Genomic DNA, 6,871 nt, shown 5'->3' on the forward strand with positions numbered 1-6,871 from the left:
CTCTAGACCAGGCTGGCCTCAAACTCAAGAGATCTGCCTGCCTCTGTCTCCCCAGTGCTGGGATTAAAGCTGTGTGTCACCACAGCCACCTACAATTATTTTTTTACATTTTTTTTTTATATTTATGCCTCTCCCTCCCTCTCTCTCTCTCTCTCTCTCTCTCTCTTTGTCTCTCTGTGTGTGTGTGTGTGTGCAGGTCATAATTTACATGAGTCTGTTCTTCCCTCCTGTAGCATGCATCTTTACCTGATAAGTCATCTGCAGGCCCCACATTTATTTTGAGAGGGAGGATTTCATTTGTTTCCTTTGGGAGACTCTCACTATGTAGCCCTGGCTGGCCTGGAACTCTGCATGTAGATCAGGTTGGCCTGGAACTGTGGCCTCAAACTCAGAGACTGGACTGATTGCCTCCCCAGTGCTGGGATTAAAGGTGTGCACCACCATACATGGGCAGATAAGCGGTTCAAACAGCTGTCTCCAAAGTCAAGAGAGACTAGAATAGAGTAGGGAGGTGGGGGCGACAGTGAGGCTGAAACAACTGCAGCCCTTGGAGAGACCCAAAGGCGGCAGGGCTAGGACAGTGGAGGCCAGGAGGAGGAACGGTAGAGTAGGTAGAGTAACTTCCCTGGCAGAGTCAGAGGCACAGGGAGGAGCCAAGAATGACACCCGAGGATCTGTCCTGCCTGAGCGCCTGGATGGACAGTGACTCCAGCGGTAAGGAGCGGGAGCTGAAAGAGGAGGGTTAGCTGTTTGTGGTAACTTTGTGACATGAAAATATTTGGAACTGGCGCTCTGGGTCCCTTCAGCCAGGAATTCCTGGCTAGCAGTAACTGTAGCCAAAGCTAAGGATGAGGTCACCTGGTGAGTAATGAGATCTGAGCAGAGAGCCTGGCAGGGGAGGAAGGAAGGGAGACTCACGAAGAGCTAGAGGTGAGAAGGAGGCTGGCACCACAGATGCAGGAGCACACTTGAGGCAGGAGCGGTGAACCTTGTGAAATGTTGGATGGGGTCCGGTATTAAGACAATGACTTAAGTATCTGCGGATCTTGGAAACAGCACCTGGGTAGCAGTGTCTGTTACAGGAGACAGGCTGCAACCTCACAGGAGAAGCATGGAATGCCAGAAAACCCCAGCTACTTCTTAGAAGGGAAGAATATTCTTGATCAGTAACTTCATATAAAATACTTTCTTTAAATGCCATTTTTTTTAAAAGATTTACTTATTATATGTGTGTACACTGTAGCTGTCTTCAGACACTCCAGAAGAGGGCATCAGATTTTTGTTACGGATGGTTGTGAGCCACCACGTGGTTACTGGGATTTGAACTCAGGACCTTTGGAAGAGCAGTCTGTGCTCTTAACTGCTGAGCCATCTCACCAGCCCTAGATGCCATTTCTTTAACCACAAGAGACAGACATCAGACAGTGACAGGAAGGACGACAGACAGAGCCCTGAGCACGGCCTGGTACAGAAGCTCCTGCTCTGACCTGAGGTTTGGCAAGATTTAGCATCCAGGAATATCTGTCGTGATCAGAAAATTAGTAGATCATAGCTGGAACTAACTTTCTATTTTCAACCAAATAGTTACGTGTCTCTGAGAATTACTAAGTCAAGTTAAAGGTGCTTGTTTCATGTCCTGTCAGAGTTGAGCTTTTTTATGTAAAGCAAAGCAAAGCAAAGGAAAGCAAAGCAAAGCAAGGGGATGGATGGGTTTGGAATAAGAGTAATGGAAGTTCATCTCCTGCATTTTCAGTTTAGGAATATATATATAATCTCCAAGGTCACAAGTCCTTTCACCTTGGACTCACCTAAAAGGAATCTCTCCAAAGAGAGAAACAGCCTAACTGTACATTTGATTATTCAGAACAACTAGCAATTACTGAGGGCGCTCTCCTCCAGGCAGTGCCTTATTTAAGTCAGTTCCCTTCTCCTCACTACAAGGAGGCAGGCTGACTTCACAGGGAAGGCTGAGGCTGGAGGAACCAGGGGCTAACAGGGCAGCAGGGTGAGGGGCAAAGTCAGTAAGGGAAGGTGGCAGGGTTTGCCTGCCTGTCTGACTCTGGCATTCCTCGCCTTACAGATACAGGGTAGCTTCATGATTGGCTCTAGGGTGGATTTTGGAAGTTATACAGTTTTTAAATATGGAATCTTAAAAACTAGTTGTAAATATATAAGCTACATTAACTGGCTTTCCGCATATTTCAGTTGAGAGCAAATGCAGAGGCAGGAGGGAGCCAGGGGCATTAGCAACTGTCCGTGGATCTAAAGCCTACAGAGCAGGAGAGCTGACCGTTGGGAGAGTGCCAGGTAACTCTGCTGGGCCTGCTGGACTTGACCACAGAAGGTGGGCATCTCTAGATGGCCAGGTGGCAGGAAGCTTTGAGTGTCCATTTTCCTAAATGCTTGGAACAAGCTGAGAGATTAGGGATGGTTTTGGACTGTGGAATATCTGTATATAGTTTATGAAAAATCTTGGTTATGGGATCATCTAAACCCTAAAAACACTATGTTTCATAAGTCTTACCTACTTAGCTTGAAGGTAACTTAATTCAACATTCTTAGTGTGCCTACACTTTTGCTGTGACCCCAACATAAGGATATCATGTTGATATTCAAGTCTTAGACTTTGAAACACTTAAAATATCATGTTAGAGGTGCTTAATCTGTATAATAAAATATTTTCATTAATAAGGTATCTGTACATAAAGCATAACTCAATTTTGTATATGACTATTCCGTTCTATCCCAATAGTCAGGCAATGCATGTCTTCAGGAGGAGGAAGAGGAGAAAGAGGAGGCAACAATTTTGTGCATCTCTCTCCCTCTTCTTAAGCTGGTAGCTCCTTAGAAAGTGAAGGGAGGAGTTTGGCGGCAAGACAGCTGTGAAAGTATTGGAAGACTATACTCCTTCACTAGAAATGGTGTATTACAGCAGTTGTGGGTTCCTTGCTGGGACCCCAAGTACAATGAGGGTTTTCACAGCTCACAGCAAGCGGGGGTGGTGGTTAAAAATGTCTGTCTTATCCTGCTAGCATCACCTACTCTTGAGGCCATCTCCTTTTCCATTTAATTTCTGTGATTCTAATAATGGTATTCCAATCCTAGAGTCAACAGATCACCCAACTTCCTCTTGTATCTCCATCCATGAATTTGGCATCTAAATGCCTACTTTACCTCTAAATAGCTCTGACCTTGGAGAAGCGTTCTGACCTCCCTTCACCTCAGTTTCCTAAAATGGCGATTGTGAAGGTCACTGCTGTTGAAGGTCACTGGAAGGAGTGAGGCACTTCTTGAGTGCTTGCCCAGGGAAGCCCCTGGACACAAAGCATAACTCAGTAAGGACAAGCAGTCATCCTCTCACGTCACCGACATAACTTGTTAAATTCTTCTAGTGATTTTGTCGTCGTCGTCGTCGTCGTTGTCGTTACGGCTTTTTCTACAGTCCCTATTCAGTTTTTTGAATTATATTTCTGTTTGTGTGGAGGGGAATCACTGGCATATGGGTCACGAGGACTGGCAGCAAGTGCCTCTACCTGCCGAGCCATCCCAGTGAGGCAGGGATCTTTACTTAAAACAGCTGGCTATGCTATTTCACACGTTAGTACTAGCACTAGGAGGCAGAGACCAATGGATCTCTGTGAGTTCAAGGGCAGCCAATCAAGGTTTATAGAATCAGACCCTATCTCAAAGAAGGAAGGAAGGGAGGCAAAAAGGAAAGAAAAGGAAAAGAAACATTACAACCGGGTGTGGTGCTGTATACCTATAGTACCTAGCTACTTAGGAAGCTGAGGCAGGAGGTTTACCTGAATGCTCAGGTTTGGAACACCCCAGGCAGCACAGTGAGACCTCGTTTCTGAGCAAGCAGGGAACCTTAGCTGACTCTCCCCCCTTATAACTGTCCTTTCTACTCACTGACTCCTGTCACTTGACACTGTTGGAGGGACTGTGGAACCAGCTGTTGACCAACAGTTTCCTGGCCACAGTAAAGACAGGAAAAGCTCTGCTGAGCCAGTTCTGCAGTGTTGCTGTCTTTGCTGGAACCTGCTGCTACCCTGCTCTTCTGGCCCTTTCAGCAAGTTTAGTAATTTCATCATTTCCATCATTTCCTGGGCAAAGTCTCTCTTCTCCCCCCTCACCCCCCCCCGGGTTTCTCTGTGTAGCCCTGGAACTCACTCTGTAGACCAGGCTGGACTCAAACTCAGAGATCTGCCTGCCTCTGCTCTGCCTCTCTTCCTTCCTGTCTCTCCTCCTCCTCCTCCTCCTCCTCCTCCTCCTTCTTCTCTCTCTCTCTCTCTCTCTCTCTCTCTCTCTCTCTCTCTCTCTCTCTCTCTCTCTCTCTCGTGCATATGTGTATGTTCACAGGCATGGATCAGAGGACAGCTTTTGGGAATCAGTTCATCAGTTCTCCTACCATGTGGGTCCTGGGGGTTGAATTCAGGTCACCAAGTTGTCATAAAAGTGACATTACCTGCTGGGCAGTGGTGGCACACGCCTTTAATCCCAGCACTTGGGATGCAGAGGCAGGCAGATTTCTGAGTTCGAGGCCAGCCTGGTCTATAGAGTGAGTTCCAGGACAGCCAGGGCTACACAGAGAAACCCTGTCTCAAAAGAAAAAAAAAAAAAAAAAAAAAGTGACCTTACCTCACTGGCCCCTGATTATCTGTAATGTTATAATATTCTACATAGTACATTTTAGTTTTGTTAAATGTATAAGAAATTTCCTTTACAGCTTTTTTCATCGTAGCTTAAACTTCTCACACACGATCAGGAAAGCGTTTGCTGCATCTCATTCTTGTTCATTTAAAACTATTTTTCAAATTTCAAGTGGAAGGGTTGCTATCGACCACTGAGCCACCTCTCCAACCCCTAAACCATTTTTTTTTTTAAAGATAGAATTTCATGGGCTGGTGAGATGGCTCAGTGGGTAAGAGCACCCGACTGCTCTTCCGAAGGTCCAGAGTTCAAATCCCAGCAACCACATGGTGGCTCACAACCATCTGTAACGAGATCTGGCGCCCTCTTCTGGAGTGTCTGAAGACAGCTACAGTGTACTTACATATAATAAATAAATAAATCTTAAAAAAAAAAAAAAAAAAGAATTTCACTATGTAGCCCTGGCTGGCCTGCAAGTGGTCACGTAGACTAGGCTGACCTAAAACTCTCTGAAATATGTCTGTCTTTGCATCCTGAATGTTGTGATTAAAGATGTGTGCCACTATAGCTGGCTTCTTATTGTATTAATTTATTTTATTAAACTTTGTGATATCAAAATATTATATGTACTATTAACATACTAATACAGTATTGTTTTATTTTATTAATATTTAAATTAAAACTGTACATATGTTAAATGTATGAATAATAGCAGTTTAATCAGAGAGGACTCCTTTGAAATACTGGTGCCAAACCTACTTTTCTTTTTTTTCCCCCCGAGACAGGGTTTCTCTGTGTAGCCCTGGCTGTCCTGGAACTCACTCTTTAGACCAGGCTGACCTCGAACTCAGAAATCTGCCTGCCTCTGCCTCCCAAGTGCTGGGATTAAAGGCGTGTGCCACTACTGCCTGGCTCAAACCTACTTTTTGAAGCAGGATTTTGTTATAATGTAGGCTGGTGTTGAAATTTTTTCTTCTTGTCCTGCCTCCTTCATTCTATCTGGAAGTAGATCAGACTTATTTATTTATTTTTAAAGATTTATTTATTTATTTATTATATGTAAGTACACTGTAGCTGTCTTCAGACACTCCAGAAGAGGGCATCAGATCTCATTACCGATGGTTGTGAGCCACCATGTGGTTGCTGGGAATTGAACTCAGGACCTCTGGAAGAGCAGTCAGTGCTCTTAAGCACTGAGCCATCTCTCCTGTCCCCCTGAGAGATTAATATCACATACTGCTGTTGCAGAGGACTGAGCTCAGTTCCCAGCAGCCACAGTGGGAGCTCACAATTACCTTAACTCCAGCTCCAGGGAATACAATGCCTCTGGCCTCTGGGGCACCTGTACACACACGCACACACAGACACTCACACACACTCACACACACTCACTCACTTGCATACACACACTCACTCTCTCACACACACATACACACACACACACTCACACACACAGTGTTAGGACTACAATCTTTTAAATATAAATAGAAAAGCCACCGTGGAGACTGCTGGCTCTCAAAGGAAGCTGATGAGGGCAGGGGCTGACTAAGTCTGACTGGGACTTAGTCAGAAGGCCAGGGTTCACCTGCAGCACTTTGCCCCGTGGTGGTAAACAGCCACAGTAATCATACACTGCTACTGCAGGAAGGCAGATGTGAAGGCCAGCCATGGGAAGAACAGCTGACAGGGCAGGTCAAGCTGCTGGAAAAAGGTGAAAAGTGGGCCTGGTCAAGAGAAAGTTGGGACCTAGAGGAGTATTTCTTAGGTCCTGGCGTAGTGTAAGTAGACAAGAAAGCCAGGGGCACAGAGTTGTGGCCAAGGGGTGTCCTCTATCTCATATTGCAGAGGAGGCAGGTGCAGAGGCTGGGGTCACCCAAGGGTGGCAGAGGAAGGTCTCTGCAAGACATGGAGTCAAGGTCTAGGTAGCACAGGTGACCCAAGGTGATGGCAGCCTGGGGCCAGGTTCAGGTTCCAGTGAATAAGGGGAGCAACCAAGAGGTAGAGACTTAATAGTGGAGATCATGAAAATTAACCTATTTTTCTCATCTAAAAATTATATTTATTTATATGTATTATATATGTATGTGTGCATGCCACAGCACACATGTGGAGAGCAGAGGACACCCAGAAGGTGGCTCTCCCCTTTTAGAGTGTGGATCCTGGGAGTCCAACCTAGGTGGTTAGGGGTGGCTCCGACCCATCCAGCCATGTTGCTAGC

The sequence above is a fragment of the Mus caroli genome, unplaced genomic scaffold, assembly GCF_978045245.1.
Source record: "Mus caroli unplaced genomic scaffold, Mus_caroli_1 scaffold_13, whole genome shotgun sequence".
Classification (NCBI taxonomy): Eukaryota; Metazoa; Chordata; class Mammalia; order Rodentia; family Muridae; genus Mus; species Mus caroli.